Source organism: Canis aureus, chromosome 10 (genome assembly GCF_053574225.1).
Source record: "Canis aureus isolate CA01 chromosome 10, VMU_Caureus_v.1.0, whole genome shotgun sequence".
Taxonomy (NCBI): domain Eukaryota; kingdom Metazoa; phylum Chordata; class Mammalia; order Carnivora; family Canidae; genus Canis; species Canis aureus.
Window position 1 is genome coordinate 41,163,303 of NC_135620.1, and position 26,221 is coordinate 41,189,523.

General features: G+C 42.5%; 3 long non-coding RNA genes across 5 annotated transcripts in view; 2 read left to right on the forward strand and 1 right to left on the reverse strand.

Annotated features, from left to right (window-relative positions):
* Positions 1-16,935, reverse strand: LOC144322267 (uncharacterized). 2 transcript variants are annotated; one of them, XR_013387861.1, is made up of 5 exons: positions 16,047-16,935; positions 14,142-14,193; positions 873-1,011; positions 450-499; positions 1-220 (listed from the first exon to the last, which is right to left on the reverse strand). It is a non-coding gene; the product is annotated as an uncharacterized LOC144322267 (long non-coding RNA). The 2 variants fall into 2 exon arrangements; XR_013387862.1 differs by lacking the exons at positions 1-220; positions 450-499; positions 873-1,011 and adding an exon at positions 13,774-13,914 and having other exon boundaries at positions 16,047-16,922.
* LOC144322266 (uncharacterized) overlaps positions 1-26,221 on the forward strand; it is a 210,493-nt gene that overhangs the window by 36,906 nt on the left and 147,366 nt on the right. The window lies entirely within an intron of this gene.
* On the forward strand, positions 16,292-26,175 carry LOC144322268 (uncharacterized). The gene is made up of 3 exons (XR_013387863.1): positions 16,292-17,395; positions 17,796-21,567; positions 23,432-26,175. It is a non-coding gene; the product is annotated as an uncharacterized LOC144322268 (long non-coding RNA).

The following is a 26,221-nucleotide window of genomic DNA, read 5'->3' on the forward strand; positions in this document are numbered from 1 at the left end:
TCATGATTTTTCAAAGCCCACGTTCCCTAGATATAGACTCTGAGGTACACGCAGTTTATTTAGGAGGAGATGCCAGGAAAGTGATGAAGTAAGACGAGGAAGGAAAGGAAGCCAAAAATGACCACTTTGAGCTGTCTTGCTGCAAATCTCTGACAGGCTGAAGAAAGCATGCCTCAAGCTGGTGCTCATCCACCGTCTCTTGTTAGTTGTTGGTTGAGAGCTGCAGGGATACCAGGGGGTGTTAAGTACTCAGCACTTCCCACAGGTCTATGTGTGATGGGTATCTGTGATGAGAATCCTCAGGCAGTGAGGGACTGTCAGCCTCTGTAAGAGCTGTGAGTTCTGAGGGGATCTGGACAGGACAGCTACAGAGCCTGCAACACTCTGGAGCAGTAAGATTCTAGAGTGTGGAACCAAGCTAGGTTCAATCCAGCTATGCCCCTCCTCACCTGTGACCTTGAGAAAATTATTTAGCCTTTCTTTGCCTATGTTTCCTCATCTGTAAAGAAAGAAAAGGAGATAGTAATAGTACCCAACCTCATAGGTTATCCTGAGGATTAAGTAGGTCAATATAGGTAACAAGCTAAAAGTAGCATTGACACATTGACAACATTGACATGTTGCTGTCTATCTGTATTTATCATTTGAGAGCTCCAAAGTAAATTCCCAACCTGCTCCCAACAGTGCACCTATGTTAAACAATGATCATTTACCTGTGTTCTCAACATGAGGCACCTTCTGATAGTTTTAATATCTTCACTAAGAACTTTGAACTTATAAAAATAGAACTTACAAAAATAGAACTCAGCAATTGCACTACTATGTATTTATACAAAGGATACAAAAATAGTGATCTGAAGGGGCATATGTACCTGTTATAGCAGCAGTGCCCACAATAGCCAAAATATGGAAGAAGCCCAGATGTCCATTGACAGATGAATGGATAAAGAAGAGGTGGTACATAGATACAATGGAATATTCCTCAGCCAGCAAAAAATGAAATCTTGCCATCTGCAATGACATGGATGGAGAGGAGAAGATAGTGCTAAGAAAAATAAGTCAGTCAGAGAAAGACAAGTACCATATGATTTCACTCTGTGGAATTTAAGAAACAAAATGAATGAACATAGGAGAAGGGAAGGAAAAATAAAATGAAAACAGAGAGGGAGGCAAACGTAAGAGACTCTTAACTCTAAGAAACCAACTGAGGGTTGCTGGAGGGGAGGAGGTGGGGGGTGATGGGCATTAAGGAGGGCACATGCTGAATGAGCACTGAGTTATATACAACTGATGAATTATAAAAGTCTACCCCTGAAACTAATAATATACTATATGTTAACTAAATTGAATTTAAATAAAAGAAAATATGAACTAAAAAAAAAATCAGAACTTAGCATGCTATGTATGATATCTAGTAACCTCATCTCAACTGGGATTTAGAGTTTATTTTCCATTCATATACATGTACATATATCATCATTTGGGGAGCATTTAAACCCGTTACCTGAGCATATTTCAATAAAGCTCATTTGATTTTCCTCCCTTCCTGGAAATAACACAGTATGTAAGCCCATATCTCCACAGAGGACCCTGTGGTCCAAGGCCACTTCCTACATCCTACCTTGTCCCTTGTCTTCCATCCATGGTACTATGCAGACAAGAGACCCCAAGTCCTTGCTGGTAATTTACATTACAGAAAGCACACCTATTATTCATATGGAATTTGAATTTAATATGATAGGAACAAATCATTTTCAAAGTAGCCAAGAGGGAAGAAAAGGGTTAAAATGCCTCTATGGACATAAGACACACATTAGAAGAAATATAAGAAATTATTCTCCTGTCCAAGAATGCCAGGAGTGGGTTTTTATGATCTTTAAATACATCTGCTTCCATTCACATGCATTTGCATGTATGTCCACCCCAAGCAGCAACAGAAAAGAGACCTGAATGATTCAGGCCCTTTCCATTGTTTCATGAGCAACTCTTCTAAACTCAAAGATTAGGCTAGGAATCTGAAGTGGAAAATTTAGTGTTTCCCTCAAAAATTTTATGAATGATCTCCCTAAGTATCAAATAGCTTCAGGGAGTTGTATTTTTTTTTCCTGCTAATTTGTCCCTAAGTATTTGAGTCCATTATTTTCAAGGGAGCCAAGAGATCTCTTAACAAGTTACACTGGCTTCCTCTAATAGAAAGAAAGAAAGAAAGAAAGAAAGAAAGAAAGAAAGAAAGAAAGAAAGAAAGAAAGAAAGAAAGAAAGAAAGGAAGGAAGGAAGGAAGGAAGGAAGGAAGGAAGGAAGGAAGGAAGGAAGAAAGAAAGAAAGAAAGAAAGAAAGAAGAAAGAGAAGAAAGAGAGAAAGAAAGAAAAGAAAAAGAAAGAAGAAAAGAAAGAAAAAGCAGCCATTTACTATTCTTCCCTGATTTGGAGAAGTTCAATAAAATCTTTTTATGCACCCTATTTACTTACCTAGACATATAAATTTTTCATGCAGGCCTGGCATGCTCAATAATTCAAGTTTAGTTCAAAATGGCCAGGTTTTACTTTCCATGGATTATCCTCAGGGACTAAAGGTTTAAAAGGATGACAGCCATGAAGAATCCCAGGCCTGCCTTCAGCCTTGCACACTGGAGACATCTCTACCAAAAAGTAACCCCCCTTTTGCTCCCTAGGAGGCATCCCACAGTTAATGTAAATCACAGCAACTTTGCACAGCTAACTTTAGAGCAATGGGGCCATCTAGACTCCAAATAGGGAAGTACTGAATGGAAAACTCCACCCCCCCACCACGCCACCCCCCACCCCCGGGATTGATTTCTAGAGGATCCCTGGGATCCTGGTATTGAGAGGATGAAAGGGAAGCACTATGTGTCAGAGCCTCTTTAGCAGGTGATCAAGACAACTCAGTTGTACGATGACTTTCCTAGATAAAGCACATTGAACATTTGCTAAATATGTATAAGCATTTAAATCAAACATCTTAAACCTTAAAAATTACATGAATGTGTTTGCAGAGAAAGGAATATATTCCTTTTTATGTTAAAAAAAAAACTTTAGTCAATCTAAAAGTTATTTTTTTTCTTTTGATTTTGAAAGAAATTAAAACACTTTTGTAGGACCCTAGAAGTATGGAGCCCAGGGGAGAAATCAGTCCTGCATACACCCCTGAAGGAAGTCAGGGGCTTCTATAGGCTACAAACTTTCCTTCCCTTGTACTTTCAGCATGTACTAAAAGGTGTCCAAACATGCTGAAGGACCTGCCCTATTTCTTTATATTAACTGCATTTGTTTCCTCTTTTAAAATTTCTTATAATGCATCATACAGTAGATGACATACGTGACATGGTAGTGATGGTCCTTCTGTTCCCTAAATGCCTCGTTGAATTGATGACACTTCTCACGTAGGAAGCCTCTTAGATTGGAGGAGATAGGGTACCTGGGTGGCCTAGTGGTTGAGTGTCTGCCTTTGACTCAGGTCATTGTGATCCCAGAGTCCTGGGATCAAGTCCCACATCAGTCTCCACAGGGAGCCTGCTTCTCCCTCTGCCTATGTCTCTGCTTCTCTCTGTGTGTCTCTCATGAATAAATAAATAAAATATTAAAAAAAAAGATTGGAGGAGATATGGTATCCTAGCCAGGATGAGAAACATGGCTGTCCCTCTCAGGACGCCTGTCCCCCCAGCCACACATGAAGAGGCTTTTTCCCTTCTCATGAAAGTCACACGGCATCAATGCTGCTGTCCCTGGGTTGAAGCAGTCGCAGGCCCACCCACATTCACAGAAGAATGACAAGGTCCCATTGTAAAAGAACACGTGGGATGGGAAATATTGTGGATGCTTTTGGAGAATGCAATCTGCCAAGTGTCACCCACAGAGACAAATTAGTAGTGGGTGGAGGTCATTTCTAAAGGGAAGAGGGTGGCAAGGGTCAAGAACAAAAAGACATGACATTTTGTCCGTTTGGTTGTGCCACAGTCATCCCAGTTTCTTTAAGAAACAGGGAGCTACACCCAGTAGGCTCGGGTGACACGGTTATTGTTGGGCTTTTTGCCCAGGAGTGAGGAAAAACAGAAGTGGCAGAGGGTGGCTGGTATGTCCTTCTGAGCCAGCTGAACCAAGACATGAAGGGTCATTTAGGGCCATTGTGTTATGATGTCATCAGCTGTTCCCTTCTCCAGAGCTCGACCACCAGGCTGCTTTCTGGGGGACTCCAGCACCCACTTCTCTGGCCGTTACTGGTTGCCCTGCTTTCTGTTCTCCCCTCCCCATGGCTTTTACCTGCTGTGGCTTCTGGATATCATCTTGGTCGAGTCTCCATCACTGCTCTAGTCCGCGGAGTCCATCGGTGGTAGGAAGCCCAGTGCCTCCAGACAGCTTCCCAGTCCAAGCTGCTGACCCACCCTCCTCTGGTTAACTTTGGGATGCTCTCCGTGCTCCTGGGGCACCTGGCAGGACGGTGGGCGAGGCAGTGGCTACCTACCTATCTCAAGAGTCCCACCATGGCAGTTTCCCTTAGCTCCTAACTACGGAGCTGAAGTTTTAGAAGATGGATTTGCAAAAGTCCATAGTCGATGATACTGTGGGTCTAATCTATCACAGGCATCCCTGCTTCAGAAAGTTCTTTTCCCAACTGACTCCTAGGCAAGAGCCAATGGGGATCCCATATCCTTTGGCTCAGGAGAACTACTTTCATTGCCTGCAGAAGTTAATTTTCTAAGATGAAGGCCAGGGTGTGAATAAGTGAGGAGAAAAGCAGGTGGAATCTCTGAGAGCAAAACACATCAAAAAAGTGAAATAACTTTTTAACCAAAGCAACTGCCAAGCTCCTCAGCATCTTCCTCCTCTCCTGTCTCCACGAGAGTCTACTGTCTGCTGTGTAATTGCCGTCCTTGAGTTCATTTGGCTCTTGAAGCAAAGAGTCAGGCCTTTGAAAGCGGTGCAGACAGAAGGAAACTGCTTGTCTGAATGTGCCACACTCAGTGCTCTTGGAGGTCAGGCTTCAAGGGGAGCCGATTACCAGGCTCCGTGGCCCAGCACAAGCCGATGGAGGGGGCAGCCTGGAGCTCCGTCTGAGGTCTCGAGTACCAAAGCAAAGCACTGCTTGCTTCACATAAAGGAGCTTGCATCATCACCCCCAGATTGACCAGCGACCTCGCAGACTGGCACAGACGTGCCCTGAAACGAACCTCAGACTTCATGGACAAATCTAGGCTGCCTCTGCGGGTCAGTCCAAAATCTATACATTTATAGCGATCAGGAAGGAACACAGAGGAGCCTAGAGAAACAGGCTGCTGCTTATATCAACCATTTTTTGTCTTATATATATAGACACAGAAAAAAATGGGATTTGAAGAGGCTCTATTTACTTGATCTTTTTGTTACAACCCCTTAGGCTGTAACACACGTGAGAAGTTTTTAAAAGATTTTATTTGAGAGAGAGAGAGAGAGAGAGAGCATGAGCAGGGGGTGGGGCCCAGAGAGCGGAGGAAACAGGCTCCCCCATGAGCAGGGAGACTGAGCCAGTAAGGATCTGTCCTGAGACTCCGAGACCATGACCTGAGCCACCCCGGTGCCCCCACACATGAAAATTTTTGGCATTTTGGGCAGCTATCCAAGGCTGTGGCGAGTGTAACCATTCAGTGTATACATGTATATTTCTAAAAGGGTAACTTTATGTGCTTATGTATTTTATTCCTAAATATCTTAGTCCTTGCTGCTGTAAAGCTCTCTATATTAGTTCATCTGTGAACACTAGTACCAAGATCTGAATATTTTGTTCTTGGAAATGGGGGGGGGGGGGAATGGCCAGAATCTGCATTATTTATTTTTTCAAAGGAAAGCTAATTATTAGTTGAGGCTAAAACTTGGGGTGCCCCACTAGGGAGTGAGTCCTGGCCAATGAACCCATGTCACCTCTTCCCTGGTCTCCTCAAAAGTTAAGAATGGTTGACTTCTGGATAGGGTCAGCCCAGGTGGCTCAGCGGTTTAGCGCCGCCTTCAGCCCGGGACGTGATCCTGGAGACCCGGGATCGAGTCCCACGTCCAGCTCCCTGCATGGAGCCTGCTTCTCCCTCTGCCTGTGTCTCTGCCTCTCTCTATCTCTCTCTCTCTCATGAATAAATAAATAAAATCTTTATACAAAAAAAAAAAAAGAAGCAGGAGTAACACATAGTCTTGACGAAGAGAGAACCAGCTCTTCGGGAGGGAGAGTGCAATCGCGTGCTACACGTGTGAATCCTTTTAAGGAACTCGCCAGGCCCTGGGGAAGGTCCAATCCCAACCTCCGTTAACCTGCAGGTGGAGCCAGACGCACATCTGTGTTGTGGTTGCACAGTGTCTCGAGTCCAAAGACACATCCCCTCCCGCGGAGAGGGGTCTGCTGTCCCGGGCGAGGTTTTGGCTCCAGTTACCCTTTGTGCGGCTGGGGACGTCCTGTCTTGGGACCAGGAGGCAGCGGCTCCGGGCGCCTCCCCCCGTGCGGCTCCCCCGCCGCGGCGCGGGCTGCAGTCCCGGAGCGCGGCCACTAGATGGCGGGCGGGGACCGAGCTGGAGCCCCGGCGGCGGCTCCCTCCGCCCTGCAGGGGGAGGAACACTTTTGTTTCTGTGCTTTTTCTTCCTGCCCCTTTGTTCGACTTCACCATTTTCCGGCTCCCTTTCTCCCCCGCTGGGATTGCGTGGCTTGCTTTTCAGCGCTGCGCGCCAGGGAAGCCGGCCCGGCTCGGCGTCGGGCGGCGCGGGGAGGACCCGGGTTCCCCGCGCCCCGCGCCCCGCGCCCCGCAGCCCGGTCCTCCGCTCGGTCCTCTCCAAATCTCACCCCGCCCCTGGCCAGGTGTTCCTGTCCCCGAAGACGCGCAGGGCTCTGCATAACTCAGGGGGTAGTGCTATTTTCGCAGGTATTACTTAAAAAAAAAAAAAGAAAAAAAAAAAAGACAGCTTCAGACCCTGTAAATTGGAGCATTATAATCTTACAATGGGGATTTAAAAAGAAAAAAATTCTATTGAAGGGATGCAGACAAATGGGCCCCAGACCTGTCATGTCTCCATATTGTATTGGAATTGACCTTCACTCTATGGACCCAGAAAGGGGTGTAGAGGAGGATTGAGGAAGCCAACTGATGTGATCCGGGTTTTTAAGAAGACGTTCTAAAGAGCACATGAGTTTTATTGTACAACTAAGCTAATAATCTGAGGAGCCAAACCAAATGCTGAGTCATGAGCCAGCAGACACAGGGAGGGGACTGCCGGGCTGTGGGCCCCCACAGAGAGCAGTGGGGTGGCAATGGGGACATGGTCACCAAGGTCCCTTTCACACCAGTTAGAAGTCTGTGTTTTCCTTGAAGCATATCAGTAATTCCCATTCATGTGAACAGATTTATGGGAATTTGAGTTGGGGAGACTTTGGGGCCAGATCCCTACTACTAGGTACTGGGGAAGCACAGAGTTCTCCCTCCTACAGTTGGGCCTGCAAGAGCCTCAGAGTGGCATCAAGTCAGAAAGAACCCCAGTAGGTGGACTTCATAAGCACTTCCACCCTCTGGTGAAGGATCCCCGCTCTGTGGCCACCTGGTCCCTACAACCAGTCTAGGGAGAAGCAGCTCCCTAGGCCTCCTCTGGTCAAAGGTTTCCCTAGTGCAATCTGTGTCATGAAGGTCTCTTTCTAGTTCTGCTAAGTTTTTAGCCAAGTCTAGTTTCCTCTTGTATAAAAGGGGGGATGATAATGGTACCCACATCGTGGGGTTGAGGATCGAATGCAATAATGAAAGTCAAGTGTTTCGTGCAGTATCTTGCCCATATATATCTGCATCTAAGTGATGATGATTAGTGTTCATGTGAGCCTGGATTGGCAGCTTATTCCTATCAGGCCGAAGCTAGTTTTAAGGAAACACACCTGAGTGTCATGATGGAAACATTTCATAATAAAAACCCAAGCAGGTGTGAAATGAAAATCCCTACCCTTTCCAACACCCCCGCCCCCACACCCGCATCCTCCCCAACGCACACACATACTCAGGGTGAATTAGACAAGGTAGGCCAAATTTCTCATCTCACCTCTTCTTTTCCTCCTTGGCAGGGTGTGATTTATGGCTCTGAGGGGAGAGCCGACCAAACTCAGTTGTTTCAGCTGACCTTCCCTGTGAGTTTTCAGGTTGAAGTGAAATCCAATGGGGTGTGAACTGAAACTCAAGAATATCTTCTGAAAGCCCAACGCACTGAGCTCAGTAAGGGATCAAGCCCCACTAAAACCAAACCTTCCTCCCTCTTGCTCCAGCCTCCTGCAGCTCACAAAGAAAATGCCACTTCTGAGCCCCATAAGGGAGGGTCTGCGGCACCTGGCCGGGAGCAACGGGCCATTGTCTGCCCAGCAGCAGCAAATCCTCCGCTCACCCCTGGAGTTGGCCCCATGCCAATGCCCTTAGCAGCCTGGCAGCCTTTGTCCTGGGGGCTCGAGGAGCTCCGTGCATTGGAAAAGTGAGGCTTTGCCAGAATATTCAGCAGAGGCCCGGTCAAGCTTTCTTCCCACAGCTGGGAAGTAAGTTCTAGCTCTTTCCAAACCATTGATACATTTTAGCTGCAGCACACTGAGAGTTGGGGGCCAGGGCATTGGAGATGCAGAAGCTTTTCTCTGAAAAGGGAATCAGCAGTTCCTCTCTGAAAAGGCCAGTGTGGTTTCTAGGAGATTCTGAAATGATGTTCTTAGCACAGAACCAGAGTCTAAAAAGATGGAGGGAGAAGTTACTGGTCAGGGTCAGGGGTTAAAAACATGAATTTTGGAGCCAGACAGACCTGAGCTCCAGTCCCAGCTCACATTCTTCACAGCTGAGCGACCTTGAGGAGGTCACCGAATCCCACCGAGGCCGCCTTTGTTCCATTTCTCTGGCCACCCTTCATCTTCCCCTGCCTGGCCCAACACGTTTTGTACTTTGTGTTCACCAATCAGAAGACTGCAGCAAGGAGAGGCGTTTATTATAAATCTAATCATTAAAATTAATTGAGCAGTGTGCTCACCAGCTTATAGTAATTTTATTTAATCCTCAGACTGCTTCTATAAGGTAGGTATGATTCGCATTTGACCAGTGAGGAAGTAGAGACTGAGGGAGGTTGCCATAGATTTAGAATGACTTTTTCTAAATTGTAAGTCTGGTTGTGTTAGTGCTTGGTTTAGAATGCTTGGCCCACGGTAGGTGATCAATAAATGTTTGTTGAGTGAATAATTAAAATGTAAAAAGGTATAGAAATGATGGGTAGGCAGATTTGTGCTCTAAAGAACTTTCTAACAGCTAGAGCAACTAACTCCAGGTCTTAAAGAGAGGAATTATTCGGAGCTAACAAATAAATACATGATCTATAGAATCATCTTTAGCAGAGGCAGCATTTGTAGCCCTTGAGCACTTGTTATGGTCCAGGCTTGTGTAAGCACTTGACGCGCATTATCTTGTTAATTTCCATAACAATCAGGTAGTCAATTATCAGAAGTGCCCCCACTTTCCAGAAGAGGAAGCTGGATCACAGAGAGATTAAGAAACTTGGACAAACTCATTGAGCTCCTAGTGGTAAAGGTATCCTTGCAGTCTGATTTCATAGCTCATTCTCTTCACCACCAGAAGTGGACTCGGGGGAATTTAATAGGCATTGGTAGGGAGGGTTGTGGCCAATTGATACTGGAAAAGTGCTGTGTTCAGTAGCATTCGATTATTAAAAGTTCTGAAAATCATGGGATGAAAACTTGCTCACTTTGGCAACTCAGCATTTCCCCAGATTATTGGCCCCAGCAACTTTCTGGGGGAGAACACCTATTAACATGTGTCAGATCACTAGAAGAACAAGGAACACAGTTGAGTTAATACTGTTCTATAACATGAACTCCTTTGGTATCCCCAGGCTCTTTCCAGATCATCCTACCACATTAATTCCATTTCGATTTTCCCCAAAACGGTGCTTTCATCATACCACTTCTCTTCTCAAAACCTGTCAACAGGTTCCCCCACCCCCAAGGTTAATTCCCAATTCCTTAGCCTAACACCAAAGAGAACTGTTTTTGCTGCCCTCATTCGGGATTTGCTTCAAACCAGCAATTCTGCAGCAGAGAGACCAGGATGCCCATGGCCTCTGAGATAGCCATTCACATTCCTTATTTTGGAAGTTTTGATAGATTATGCTAAATTGATTTTTAAAGAGGTTAGAAACAATGATATTTGAAAACTTATATATCATACACTTTGTCCCAGAGTCTTCTCAGAGACCATCTGGCTCAGTGGTTGTCCATCTTTTACATTGTGAACTCCTTGGTGAATGAAGGGGGAAGGAATGGATCCCCATAGTGGGAGTACATGTAGAGACATATGAAATAATGAGATTTCAGGAGTGTTCACAGATAACCTGTGGTTCAGCAGTGGTCATCAGGTTAAGAACCTCTGAAAAAGTTCAACCTTCTCATTCATAGTTTGGGAAACAGAGTTCCAGGACATCACGTAATTGTGCACATTCAGATAGCTAGTAAGTAGTCGAGCTAGAATTTGTTCCCAGGTAAGTAAGAACTCTTTAAGGCTATGTCTATTTTTAAGGTTTCTAATGAGGGAAACTTTACTATTTGTACCACATACCACAATAGGTCTGCATGGAAGGCTTACCTCTTGTATTTCAACACAGGATTGGCTTTGGCAAAATCCATGAAATTCATTGTCAAATGATCACTGACCAACGGTGATTGATACTTTTCAAAAAAAGTCATTAAATAATGATGACCACAGAATATGAAATAGAAGAGAAGGAAGCAAAAGCTCACTAAACAAAAAATGAAAACACTATGGTTGACATAGAGTAACAACATTCATAGCTATAGGCTATTAAAACGACAAGGGACACAAGAACGTATCCCAAGATGAGCAAGAGGACAAACTGGGCAAGGTCAAGATGATCTCCAGGTTGTAATCTTGATCAGTTGGGCTTTCAAACTGAGGCCAAAAAATTATCCAGGTGAAAGCTTAGCAGCAGAGCACTTATAATTGAGAACTGAGAAGGATGAAAAACTCGTATAACTTCCATGTTCAGTAGTAAAATTTAAAAATGGATTTTTTTAGTAATAATTTGGCAATGGCTTAATATTTAATAATATAAAGATATTAAATAATAACATATTTAACACATAAAACACAATGGAAAAGTAACAATCCGTTTTTATCATGCAAAATCTACTTAGAATGTGAAGGATGTTAATTTCGTCCCATTGTCCTTGTTCTGATTAAAGCTTAAGAACATCATACTAGCAACGATAATCCATTCATGCACACATATTCCTTCTCAAACCAAAAAAAAGGAGATGTAGACAACTAGAAAACCTAAATTGACAAGTCTCCCACAACTTTTAGATTTAAATCATAGACAAGGGCAGCCCAGGTGGCTTAGCGGTTTAGTGCTGCCTTCGGCCCAGGGCATGATCCTGGAGACCCGGGATCAAGTCCCACGTCGGGCTCCCTGTGTGGAGCCTGCTTCTCCCTCTGCCTGTCTCTCTCTCTTTGTGTCTCTCATGAATAAATAAATAAAATCTTTAAAAAAAAAAAATCATAGACAAAATGGTACGTTAACTTTCAATTAGAGTGACCAACCAGTTTGATTTGCCCAGTCCTGCCTATATGAGATTCAGCATGGAAAGGACAGTTGGTCACTCTACCTCAAATAACCACCACCATGACTAGAATAATTATGTCTCTATGATCTGTCTATGTAATTCATTGGTAACAATGAATCCATTGAATAAAGAAATAGAAACTTAAGTTGGCTATTTCATATTACAGACCAAGCTGGTTAGTTTTTAGAGATTTAGCTTTTTTCCTTGTGTAGAATTGGTTTTGTTAATTTAGTAAAAAATCATCCATTATGTATCAGCCATAATGGCTAACAGCTGAAATTTCTCATGTATTTACATGCCATAATATTCACGGCTCCATTAAACATAAGAGTAGAAGAACAAACAAATACTAGGAATAAATTCATGTGGAGAAACTGAAAAATATTACTGAGCCATAAGAAAAAAAAGGAAACTATTTAAATAATCACAGCTCTCAGGAAAACATTTCTGTTCTGTAATGGTCAGTATTTCTTTGTCTTGGTTGAGAGGATGTGGTGTAGAGATGAAAGCTTGGGCAAGAGTGTCAGAATTCTTAGTTATATATATTTTAACTGCCTCTAATTTACTGCTGAATAACCGGACAAACTATGTAATGCAAGTCTATCTTACATAATAAATCTTTTGCAAATTTTGTAGTGAAATTTAGCTTGTAGCAATATTATGAGCCTAAATTATAAGAACCTTGCATTCCTTAATGCTTTATGGCAAATTTAACATATGTCAGGATGATTTCCATTTCATTGTCTGGATAACTAAGTTCCTAAGATCAGGAGAAGCTACCTGAGTTCATGCAGCTTGTGTGCAGAGGGAGAAGGGCTAAAACTCAGAACTTCTGGCTTCTATTCTGGTGTTCCCTTTCATTTTCAACTGTTTCCATTGTGGTCCAGATTTTTTGAGGCCTTTGAAAATCTGATGACAGCTATATACCATCTCCTTGGAAAACAAAAAACAGAAAAAACAACCCAGTACATGGGTTCCCCCTGCTATAGGCCTGGGACAAGCACACAAATGGAAGTGGAGGCCCATGTGCCACTTGTCACAAGATGCTTCCTCATCCTTCCAGCCCTGCTCTGCCAATCATAACATGAATGCCATCCTCCTCTTGAGCATTTCCAAGGAACCTAAGACTGGAAAGCCAGGTTTGAATTTAGAATCCTTGGGTTTCTTAGAGTTTCTTACTGGAAAGTGGCAGCTGGGGATAGAGCTGGTCCTCACCCCCTCAGCTGCTAACCCTCAGCCCAGTCAGCAGCCTGCCCTCTCCCCTTCTCTTTCCATCCCTGGAGTGGGGGGTGGGCTCCTGGGCACCTAGGGTATAAAATCTTACTCTGCAGGTTGCACCTCTGTCTGCACTTTTGTCTCCGGTCTCCTTTGACCAGAGTGGCATGAATTGCCCTCGAGAGGATGAACCTGGGGAAAAGGCTTGGGCTCTTTAGACTAGAAATTCCCTTGGCACATTCCCTGGGCCTCTGGCACACCATATCCTGTTGAGAGGGGCAGAGCCTGAGCAGGGTCTCCAAGGTATTCCATTTGCCTGATCCAAAGACAACACTACATGTACTCAATTCTATAGTATGTACAATTTCTGATCATTCACCACCCTCCTGTAGCTCTTCCATAGATCCCAGATTAGGAACTTCTGATACCATTATTTAATACCAGTAAATCCCATTTGTACTGCTCTTAATAGAGTATAAAATGCTCTCACACTCAAGAACTCAGAACCTCACTCTTTTGATTCCTTATTTCTTTCATTGATTTAATTCACTCATCCATTTGCCAAGGAACATGCCAGGGGCTGGGCTGTCAGTGGGGAATTGCAGCAGTGGGTACAAACAGATTCTTCCAGAGAGTTCAACACAGAGCTGCTATATGACCCAAGTAAGTCCCAGGCATACTCAAAAGAAATGAGGACATGTGTCCACTTAAACTCTTGTACACGAACCTTCATGCCTATTATTCATAAGAGCCAAGAAGTAGAAACAATCCAAGTGTTCATCACCTGACGAAGGGATACACAAAATGTGGTCTATCCACACAATGGAATATTGTTCTCTAATAAAGAGGAATGAAGGACTGGCACATGCTACATGTGAGTGAACCTTGAAATACGATGCTCGGTGAAAGGAGCCAGATGCCTAAAGCCACAGGTAGTAAGATTTCATTTATATGAAATGCCCAGAGTAGGTAAATCCATAGAGAGCGAAAGTGGATCAGTGGTGTGGGGAGGAGAGTTGGGGGGCAGAGGGGCTCCTGGGTAGAGGGACTTCCTTTCTGGGTGATGAAAATGTTCTGAAAAATAAAATAAAATAAAATAAAATGTTCTGAAATTCAAGTGGTGACTCAACCTCCAGAATACACTAAAACCCACTGAATGGCGTATGTTAAAAGGCCAAATCTTATGGCATTTATCTTTTTAAAAAGGGAGAAAAACCACAGGGATGAAAAGTACAGCCTAGGAAATATAGCCAATAATACTGAAATAACTTTGTACGGTGACAGATGGTGACTACACTTACTGCGGTGAGCACTGCGTAATGTACAGAATTGTCGAATCACCATGTTGTACACCTGAAACCAATAACACATTGTATATCAACTACAACTTAAAAACAAAAAAGCAGGAGAACAAAAGCAAAACAGATCTTGCTCTTGCTTTCATGGAACCTACAGTCTGGTTCCATGGAGGCCTCTGCACCTAAGAGGGCAGGTTCCAAGATGGGTAGCTGGGTGCCAAAGCTGGCCCATCATTTCCTCCCCAACCCCTCAACACACACACACACACACACACACACACACACACACACACACACACACACACCTTACAGGCCAGTGGAAGATTTGGCAGGAAAGGAGCAGATGGCTTCATTTCACAGTGTTGGCTTCCCCAGTGATGTCCTCAGGCCTGTCTCTCCCCAAAGGTCCCCCAGCCCCCGTGTGGGTCCCTCTCAAGTCCCCCCCCCCCCCCATCATCCCTCACTGTGTGTGTGCTTGGCAGAGGCCAAAAAAGCAGCCAGCACATCCTGCCTAATTTAAGTGGTAATTTCCTTTGGGAGTTTCACTCAAGTACAGCCCTGGGAAAATCATGGCAAAGAGCTTTCCAAGAGGAAATGTTACCCTGGACTTCCCAGAGAGTTTTAAAGACGGCGGGGGAACTTTCTCTTTTGCTTGATGAGAGTCTCTAAAGAGTGGCTAATTACAGAGAACAAACACGTGGTTGCCAGGGGCCCCGTGGCATGGGGATGGGCAAAATAGGTGAAGGGGATTGAGAGGTACAAACTTTTAGTTTTAAAATAAATAAGTCACAGGGATGAGAAGTACAGCACGGGGAATGTAGTCAATGATACCGTAATAATTGTGTTGTGACAGATGGTGACTGTACTCATGGTGGTGAGCATTTTGAAACGTATAGAATTAAGTCACTATGTTGTACACCTGAAACTAATGTAATATTGTATGTCAACTTTATCTCAATCAAAAACCAAAGCATGGATGGAGGGGCTCTCTGGGGGTGTGGTGTGTGGAGGATGGAGTGGCATTTCTGTTTTTTGCTCCTCTAAGAAGCTACAGAGTAGGAGATGGTGGAAGAGATTTTAAATGTGGAGAGATTTTAAATGTGGAGGTTTGGGTGAAGGAGGGAGGGCTGGCAAGAGATGTGAGATTTGGTCATCCTTGGAATCTTGTTTTCCTCGTGGTAAAGGTTGTCCGTTGCCCCTTTAGCCTTAGGGGTAGAGCTGGGTACGGTAGGGACGGAACATGGTGGGGTGAAAAACCCTTCTCAGTATTGGGCCAAAGATAATGTACATATGTATCCCTAGAATTGCTTGTAAAAGATCCCCCAGCCCCCACCCTGACCTACTGTATTTGAAATCAAGGAGGCCAAGATGGGGGTTCTAGTGCAAGAATGTGTATTTTTAACAGCCTTCCTGGATGATTACCAAGCAAACTAAAGTTTAAGAGCCCCTGGTGGGCACCGGGTCCTTGCTGCTGAAGATTTCAGTTGAGTGGGCTGAGGGTTTCTCAAGAGGGTCCAAGGGAACTGAACTAAATGCAAAAAAAAAAAAAAAAAAAAAAAAGGGAAAAGAAAAAAGAAAGAAAAAGAAAAAGCAGCAGTTAAGAGCAGCAGGCTTGAGAGGGACTAGGAGGAAAATACAAACTAATGGCCCATGCCATTAAGAGAAATTAGGAAACAAAGCAAAGCTGCCATAGAACCCCCTTGCCCATTCAATCACGCTCCACTCATTCACTTGCCCCAGGCACAAGCTTTTTAGCAATGTTGTGGCATTTAAAATGATGCATTATAAATTTTCCTATTATACTAGAGTTAAGAGCAAGCAAATGTAATCAATTATGGCAGATTTGAGTCAAAGGATTTATTTAGGTATTTTTAATTAACGGAGTACATGGCTTTGTGAAAGCAGTACCTCTCAACCCTTTGTAACTTCCAGTCGTTCACTCCAATTTCTGAGCGACGTCTTCATGTGTTTCTTTTTTCAATGTTTCTCATACATAATGTTATAACATCAATCATATTTTTTTCAAACCCATGCCTGTCCGCATCTAAGAATTCTCCATTTCTTGTCATACTGCCTTTGATCCCCTGCCCCTCCGCTTTAGATCCCGGTTACCACACCTGGACAGGTCTTCTGACCCCCAACCCCCATCACCTTGCTGCTTCCCTGCTTCCTCTCAGCGCTACTCCCAGCACCTGTTCTTCATCCTTGTCTGATCCACGGCCCTTGTGTTTGCAGTGAGAACCTGGCTTATTGCCTGTACATGGCTGGTGCTGAATGACATGGGTGGCCAAGTCCAGTGTACTGGCTTTGTCCTCTTTGCCAGAGCTGTCCTAACTGATCTTCTGCAAGGTCTAATGTGTGTGCCAGCATGAGGAGCCCAGGGGAGGCATGTCACCAGGTTAAACCACTGTGAGGTCATGGAGATGGATCCGTACCCCTCACCCATTGGTTCAAGTCTACACAACCCATAATAATGAGCCTTTGAAGATGTGAAAATGAATTAATAATTCATAAAAGGTAACCAGGCTTCAGATGGCGTCAGGAAACCATCTTGCCCGACCACTCATTGTCAGTTGCAGACTCTACGGGGAAGTGAAGTACCTTGCAAGTTGTTCTCCTACTACTTTGGCTACCTCGCTAGCCCACCTGAAAGGAAGAAGATCTGTCTCCTTTCCTAGCAACAACCCAGCCAATGGGAGACAGTCATGACACAGCCAATGGAACTTTGAACTCCCAGTTTCTGCCAGTGGACTTTTTATTACAGCTCAAACTTACCCCTTCTCCTTTATAGAAGAGCATTTTTTTCTCCTTTGATCTGAGGAGTTGGCTGTGTTTTTGTCATCTGAACTGAAATTGTGTGCTATTCTAAACATGCGTATTTTTGCTGGTAAAATAGCTGCCAGTTTTGTTTTTAAGGTTAACCAAGAAACTTCTAGGTGTGAGGTGTTAAAAAACAAAATCCAATAGAGTATGTTTGAAGATCTTACTGGTTCTACTATGCTGTTCATAAGTTGGGCAGCATCTTATCTAGCAAGTAAAAGAGATGCCTCAAAGGGCTATAGCAAAGGAAGGGTTCTTAAAGGCATGACTGGGAAGTCATACATAGAAAAGAGGATTACTTTAGGTGAAGATACCTAAGATACCTTCCTTTGGTGATGAAGGAAGGGATTTATTAGGGGGATGAATTCATCTTTGGTGGGATGGACAGGCCCATGGATGATCACAGTGGGACTGATCAGAAAAGTCCTGGCTGACTGGTAAGGACTACATTCTGGGGGAGGTTGAAGCTATACTTAGATTAGGTATTAAGCTCTGGTTTGGTGATGTGACCTAGCATAAGTGACTCCATTTGAAGCCTTTTCTTTGTAAAAAGAGTTACGGGGGGTGAGGGTGGGGGGCTTTTCTACTGGAAAGAAGGAGTATTAAGTACCTTAAACATTTTTGAAAAGACAAACTTTGAAATCCAAGGTTTCAAGTAAACACAAAAGGGTTTAAAAGGATTTCACCTGGGTATCAGGTAGATGCATGAAGCTCATTGTTCAAGCTTCAGTTTAAGCCTTAATGTACGAGTAACTGAGGCTGCTCCAGAGATAAAACTAAGAGCTTACCATGTCTGGGACCCACCTGGTCTGTGTTACCACCGCTTATGTTTTCTAGGGCTCCTTAACTGTTTAGCTTTGGATTCATCATGAAGACTTTGTGGCCTCACTGTTTGGGATTTGCATTGTTTGTTGTCTTCACTTGCTAAAATGAGGCAGCTCACAGTAAGTAGTACACACAATTAAAAATCTGAGGGTGGAGGCCTCTGATGAAAAGATGTATGTATTTAAAGTTGCAAACATAAGAACCATAGAACTGAAAATAATGTAAACATAAAACACTTGGAACTAGAGGAGGTTTCTAGTAAATGAGCTAAGTCCTCCCTTTTCATATTAAGGTGTCTAGAGATATTATCTCAAGTTGATAAATGGAGAAAAAGAGGTTAAGCCTCTTATCTAGATTTATGGAGGTAACTGCTAAAGGAACTAAAAACAAACAGTTAAAAGAGGTTGAATCTGGGGAGTGCGATGGGGGGTGGAGGCAGAGAGCGGAGGGGCAAGAGGCCGCAGCTTTTCACGTTAAGTTCTTCTGTCCTTGTTGATTTGTTCCCACACACATATATTTAGTGCACTTCTTTTCTTTTCTTTCCTTTTTTTTTTTTTTCTTTAAAGCAAGAAACAAAAAGGGGAGAGAAAGGAAAACATGGTGGGAACATAAAATTGAGTCAAGAATTAGGTTTAAAAACACACTACATTGATTCGCACATTTGCTACAGCTGGGCCACACATTTGGCACACAGCTATGCGAGAGCAGAGAAGGAACCCCTGGTCAGCTGATTCATATCATCCACACATGAAAACAAACTGGTTCTTTGGGAGAATTTGCCTTCTTTTTGTTATTAAAACATCAAAATGAAATTTCTTCCTGAAATCTTCCTCTAGAAAACATGGAGATGCAGTTAACATCTTCAACAACATCTTTGAAATGTATCACGTTTTTCCCCCCTTATAATGAATCTCAACCAGATAGTTGATGGCACACCCAAATGCAAATCAGATAAATAATTCCATGGGAACCCAGCTCCCTGTTTCGTCTGGAGATAGACCTTGGAATACTTGGAAGATTAGATATAATTTTGTAACAACAGAGTCATTATTTTTAATTTTTAAAAATTAAATTGAATTTCTCTGAATTTAGCTCCTGAAAATTATCAGATGACAATGAGCTTGAAACTATACTCTCTAATGAGAACCTGGATTATAACCAAATAAGTGTTGTCTGTTGAAATTTATCCATGTACCCTAACAGCCAATCAAGTTGATAGAGAATTTTGTATATATTTGTGTCTCTGCAAACAAACACAATCATACACATGTATACATATACACACACATTTCTTCTGGAATGGAAGCCGTGTTCTAATGGTGTCTTCAGGATCCGTGTGGTGGGAAAGCCTTATAGATGAAATGGTTATATTTCTAGTACTTTAGCAGTTAAATAACATTGCATAGAAGCTCTAGTATTTACACCAATGATAGTGATTTGGTTATTACAGAAGCAATGCGTTTACTAAAAATGCAAATATGTGAAAAGGAGAACATAGAGCAGCTGTTAATAACATTACCACTATTAACCATTGGTGAGTTTTCCCTATCTGTATATATAGATTACAAATGAAATAATATTGTAAGATACATTCTTAGGGACCATTTACCTTAATATGCAGTTTGTATTTTTCCATGTCATTAGTCATTCTTACAAGAAATATTTTTTTAAGGTCTGCATAACCCATCATTTTGGTACATATTTGGGTTACTCAGCCAATTCCCTACTGTTGGACAATCGTTTTTTAAAACATGCTAGAAACTCAATTTTTAGGGTTGAATTGTTAGGCTTTTAATATGCTATTTTTTGAAAGAAAAATGTGAGAAAACAAAGATTCTAAGCAAGATAAAAATACTTTAATGTCAACTTGACCTATATGCATATAGTTTTAAGGCTACTATTAATGTTCTCAGTACTTTGACACTTTCAGTTTTAGGATAAAATTCATGGTCCTGAATAGAAGTATGGCTTATTAAAATGTCTTAAAGAATTACCTACAGATCCTGAAATAGTTTTATTTTGCTTCATAGTATTAAATATTATTGGTTAGGCAAGATACTAAAAACTCACCTTGACCAAGTTTCTGGGTCTCTTTTCCTTGTTTTGATACTTAGATGACCAGGAAATAGGACTTCTCCTGGTTCACCGACCCTCTAGTGTGGTGGTTCTTAAATTGTTCATGGATTCTTGGTTTCATGTAAGCTGGGCTGAGCTTTTTCATCAATAATCATGTCTCCTCTAAATTTCCGGGGTGAGGGGGAAGGTTCCAGTTACAATTTTCTAATTTCAAAGTTTTCCCTCCACAGATTTTACTTCAAACTTTAGCATTTGCTACAGCTTGTCTCCTTGAGACTACTTACAAAACTTAACGAACAAGCAATGATCAAATGATGATGGGAAATGGGGAAACTCCTTAGTCTGCAGTGTCTAGTTATATTTTTTTCATGGACATGACTGCTTATGATAGATCATATAAATAGGTAGATAGTATATGCCTTCTGCTAGTAATGCTGTGTCTGGATTCTAGTTTACGTGACTGGATGGAGTATAGCAACATATCCTGGTGTTCTGCAAGGAGTATGGCACCACATTGGTGTTCTATCCTTTAAACCTATCTGAGAACTGAGGTGCCTGAGTGGCTCAGTCAGTTGAGTGTCTGACTCTTGATTTCCACTCAGATTGTGATCTTAGGGTTGTGGGATTGAGCTGGGGTAGGGCTGTGTGGTCAGCGGGGAGTCTGCTTGGGATTCTCTCTCTCTCTCTCTCTCTCTCCCTCTCTCCCTCTCCCCCTCTCTCTTCTCCCTCTGCTCCACCCCCTTTCCTGCTCTCTCTCTTTCTCTCAAATAAATAAATCTTTAAAAAAAAAACAAACAAAAAAAATATGAGCCTGAGAACTAATGCTGTAGGTAGAAATAAATAGCCAGCTCTTAGTGAGTTATAGCCATATTAAAAATCACAACTTCTGCCCAGGTCCTCCTCCAGAAAGTCCTGGTACAGTCAAATAAAATGCTCCAGCTCATCTGGAGTTCTGTGGTATCCCAAACCTCCAATACATTTTTCTTAAACCCAGACTATGCCGATAGCGCTTGACTTGTTAGTATGCTCCTCAGTACCTGCTCTCACTTCTCATAACACCTTTGAGTAGGGTGATGCTCCCATTCACACTGTACCTATGGGAAGTGGAGGGTTCAAAGGTAAGAGACTCCTCCAAGGCTGCAAAGCTGTTAAGCCACTTTTTGCATGGTTTTCCTTTAGGGTATGCTCCCAGCTCCTGTCTGAAAGGGATAGTGAGAGGCATCTGGTACTGTTTTCCGGGCAGCTGAGGATTCTTAAGTATGGGATTTGGGAAATAATACCTAAAGGGGGAAGGCAAGAGGCTTTTGCTGACTCATTTGTATACCTCTTGCTACTATATGGAATTTTGTGTCTTTATTTGGTGGGAGTTTTTTTAAAAGGGGGTGCTTTTAAGGCAAGGTCATGTAGTGCTTCCTCCATTAGTGGTGGACTCCATTCCTAGCACCTATTTGCTCTGCAATGTGGACAAAGTGGCATCTTCTCACTGGGCCTCAGTTTCCTTATTTGCAGATTTCGCAGCTTGAATGAGATGATGCTCCTGGCCCTTCCAGCTCCAGTCTTCTATGCCACTGTGACCCAAAGGGCAGGCAGGATCTGTGAACCCTGCTGCATTTTTCACGTGTCTCTGTGGGATCACTACGTTGGAGCATCTATAGATTTAGTTCTGGAAACTTGCTGACCTAGGGCTATTCATTCACCCACACTCAAGGTGAGAAATTAAAAAATGGTGATTTTATTTGGGACAGACCTTGTATCCTACAATGCATGCTCCCAAGGGTGCCCTCTCAATGCACCATTCAAAGCACTGCTTAGCACACACCCGAATCCCAGTGTGGCTTTTTGTAAAGCCAAATGCCACTGACAAAAAACCGAGAAAGCCTCTCTCAGTTTTATTGTGTTCCTGGCCATTCCAAGAGTCATTTCCTTTCCTTTCAGGGAGATAAAGAGACATATATTATGTGGGCAGAAGATGCTGTGTTCTGGTCAATAACACAGGCCACAGAGGTCAATGGCTTTAAGCCAAGCCTGGCTGAAAGCTGCCATAAATTTTCAAAGGTGGGGGAGGAAGATTTAGAGAGTGATGTACACTGGCTGAGAAGAGGAAAGACACCGGGCATAAATGGCCCTCTAAAAAAGAAGAGTATCAGTCCCATAAAATCTACAGCAGTCTATACAGGGTCCCTGGAATGGGGAGAATTTTGCCCACCCAAGTTTTACTATGCAGCAGAGACAAATAAAAAAAGATCTGAGAATAAATCTCTGAGGCCAACCTGTCCTGGGAGACTGAATCTTGAGGCCTTCTTCCCTGATTTTCTGATTCATCAGCATCTTTAGTGTTGATGAGCTGACTCCAGGCTCAATGGCCCAGCCCCATAAGCCTCCATTTTATCTGGTTTTAAGTTGTTTTGCTGTCTTTCTCAAGGTCTACTTTATGGACTGCTGTAGTATAGAAGGATCATATGTTTCAGGCTACCCAGACTCCTCTTGCCCCCCCACCCCCCAAAGAACCACAACACCTGCTTTAGAGCACCACCAGATTTATTTACCAGATTTCGTAGAGGTTTGGGAGTGTGTGTGTACGGGCACACGTGTGTTGGAGAAGGAGAGCTGTGTTGCAAAAGGGAAGGATGGCTTACCTATTCTAAACCCATCTGGGCTAAAATGCCCATCATATGGCATTTGTAATTCCATACTTACTATAAGCACATGATAAATACTTTTGTTTTAATAAAAATTAAGGATATTGCATATAACAAGATTTTGGATGAATATACCTTCCACGAATATACCTGTTTCTATTCCATAAAACATGATAAACATGAGAAAGTACTAATGTGGAATCATTACTGGGATGTTTAATCCCACAAGGGATACTTTGAGGCCTTGTGTATGTGTATGCACACATATGCATATATATGTTTACAAGAAGGATTTCTCTCAAAAGATAAAATATGAAAATTTAGGGATTTAAAACAAAAAATAATTTAGTTTAAAAAAACTCCCCTTGTTTTATTTACTATAATTCTTTACCTTAGTTGGCATTTTTGCAAACCTTCATACAATCCTGATAGTTTTCCAAGCCTCACACATATTTTATCTCATTCTGTCAACCCTCTGAGAAACTACATTTCAGTAAGAGTTAAATGTCTTCTTAATTTTCAGCAGCTGAGCTAGGGAAAAAAAAAACAGTGAACACTGACCTTGCCTTTATATGTGGCCAACTTGATGCCAAGCACATTACAAATATCAGCTCCTACCCTCCCAGTGAATCTCAAAGATACAGTTGCTATTATCATTGCCATTTTACAGAGGAGGCCACTAAGGAGCAGAGAGGTTAAATAATTTGCCTAAGGTCACATGGAGAGGCAGAGGCTGATTCGGGCTTTGGAGCCAGGTGCTATCCAGGCCACATTTCTTCTAGGTTGAATTCAAAAGGAAACTGCATCTCTAGTCACAATCCAGGCTGTGGGCACATTTATATCAATTGTGAAAGAATATGAGAATTTCTTAGGGGAAAGAAAAGGACAGCTTAACATGGTTAAACAACATATTGTGTTTTTAATTTACCCTAGCTAACACAATCACCTTGTCAGCTGAGTATTTAGAAGTAAGAAGATATTTATAACCAGATTGCTTAAGTGTCCTGAGGCCACCATTTAGGTCCATATGGCACTGTGCCCAGGAAGATGTCATCTGTGTCACAAAATCCCCACTTAATCCTGAGAAGAATTTAGACCTATGAGAAGGTGAAGATTATTGTGCTGCCATAACCAGGACAGTGTTGTCCTAGATGTTGACGGTGTAGCCTCTGGGCACTGATGAACCAACCAGAAATGTGAAGCTGGAAAGAAAATTCAGTCTCTTCTACCGGTTGGGTCTAAAGAAGGGCCCCAAATGAGCTTTCTAGAGAAATCTGGAAATCAACATGAGACATTGAGTTAGAACTAGAAATAGAAGGGCGCCTGGGTGGCTCGGTTAAGCATCTGCCTTTGGCTTAGGTCATGATCTTGGGGTCCTGGGATCAAGCAAGGAGCCCGTCTCTGCCTCTCCCCCTGCTTGTGTGCTTTTTTTTTCTCTCTCTCTCTCTCAAATAAATAAAATCTTAAAACAGAAGCAGGTTTTTTTTTTTTCCCCCAGAAGCTTAAGAAATTATCAGTCATCTTCACGAGGGTCATGGAATATTAAAATATTTTTTAAAAGCTTAAATGGAATATCAACAATTGTGTATTTTAAATGATGACCTTAACCTGATTAATGCTTTTAGCACCTCCTCTAGCTGTAATGCACACCCAGTGTGCTACTCCCAAAATAATTATAGGATATATAAAAATATTAATTTATGGTGTTCTGTTGGAGGTGTACTCCATTAATGGGACACTCATTTAAAGTTGTATAATGAATATATTCTGTTACTATATTGAAAGGAACAATTAAACCTGGGCTTTCATGTGTTCACCCTAATTAATTTCTACCCTGGAAGAATTTTATTCCAGGGTCTACTATCCCAGCTATCTTTCATAACTTGTTCCCAGGAGGGAAGTTGGAAGAGGAAGAACTATTTATTTTCATTATATCTCTTATGTCCCTTTTCATTAATTCTTTTTTTAATACAACTCAAGCCATTTCTTTATTGTTTTAGAGTATCTACAGTGCTTTTGAGCTCAGCAACTGCCCCCAAACCACTATTAGTTGCTAGCAAGAATCTTTCTGAAAGAAACCTCCAGAGTGCATTTGTGCCTCTTCTCTGAAATCATTAAGTAGAATAATGAATTTGAAGATAATTTTGCAGATAATTCTCTGCTGAGATATCTACATATCCATATATAGATAAAAAATAGATCTGTATCTATATCTATTTTTTTTTGGCTGACCCGAGATGCAACACTGCACAGTTTTGTCATTATCTCAAGTAAGAAAAGTACTGCTCCCTCTTATTTAAACTTTAAAAAGTTACTTAGCCTATTTTATTCACTGATATTTGAAAGCAACTACAACCTGATCCTTCATTCACTCATCAAAAAATATGTTGGGACACCTGGATGGCTCAGTGGCTGAGCGTCTGTCTTTGGCTCAGGTCATGGGGTCCTGGGATTGAGTCCCACACTGGGCTCCCTGCAGGGAGCCTGCTTCTCCCCCTGCCTATCTCTCTTCCTCTCTCTCTCTTTCATGAATAAATAAATAGAAGCTTAAAAAAATCGGTTGAGATTCTAATTGGTGTAAGACACTGAGCTAAAAATTGAGAATACAAAAATGATGTTAAAAAAACAACACTGCTCTAGAGGAGCTTAATTCTCACACCACATTTTCCTATGCATTTAAACAGATGAATCAAAGGAATGATGAAAAAAATGAGAAGGAATGAATGTGAACTATCAGAAAAGGTACTACTTAGAAATAGTGCTTAGTACCCAACAGAAAGAACATTTAGCCAGTAATCCGATCCTCTCCTCATTAACAGGAATGTATTTCAGGATAGAAATGCAGTTTTCCACCAGCCTTAGGCCTTTGCAACATGCTGTGTGAGACAGTGACTTTCTGAAGTTTCAGTGTCCCTTTGTTTCTCTGGGATCATGAGGCCTGATGTTCACTCCAGTAGAGTGCACAGATACCTAGGTTGCAAGAGGCTGGAGGTGAGTGGAAGTTAGCTAATATATATGTACGTGTGTGTGTGTATGTGTGTGTGTGTATCATAGTTACAAGGGGAAAGTGACCATTCTGAGCATTCCGAGTTGCTGGACTTATGTTGTCAGATTTCCATCTTGAGAAAAAGATTGTCCAGTTTGTTTGATCTGCCCCAGCCTGTCCCCGCGGTGTTCTCTCTGTGGATGGGTCTTTCCTCCACACATCCCTTTTGTACATACAGAGCGGTCCTGATAAGTCAAATCGTATACATCTAACTCAGCTGTTTCTCTTTGAATTAAAGAATAAAGACACCAAATCGGAAGATTAGCATGTTCAACACAGCATTGAGTTGTCACGGACAAGCATAAAAGACATTAAATTGCAGACTCGGCTGTGGCAATTTTATTTGCAATTTCTCTGAATTGGGAACGAGATGCCTTTGCTTTATAAGAAACTGCTAGCAGCACCAGGCTCTTCCAGCACAAAAACAGGTGGAGAGATGGGGGTGGGGGGGAGGTAAAAGAAAGTGGGGAGATAGGGAGAAAGGCAGAACACTGGAGGGAAAGCGGGAGAAAGCAAAGCAGGTCTGTGGAAATGGACCCCCTTCACGTGAGAACAGTTACTCAGTCCTGATAGCGGTTCACCAGACTCCACTCCCTAAACATTTCAGGTCTAGGTTTCCTTTCCACCCCCCCACCCCCCCAACGTTCATTGCTTTATATGGTTAAAACTAGAAGTGA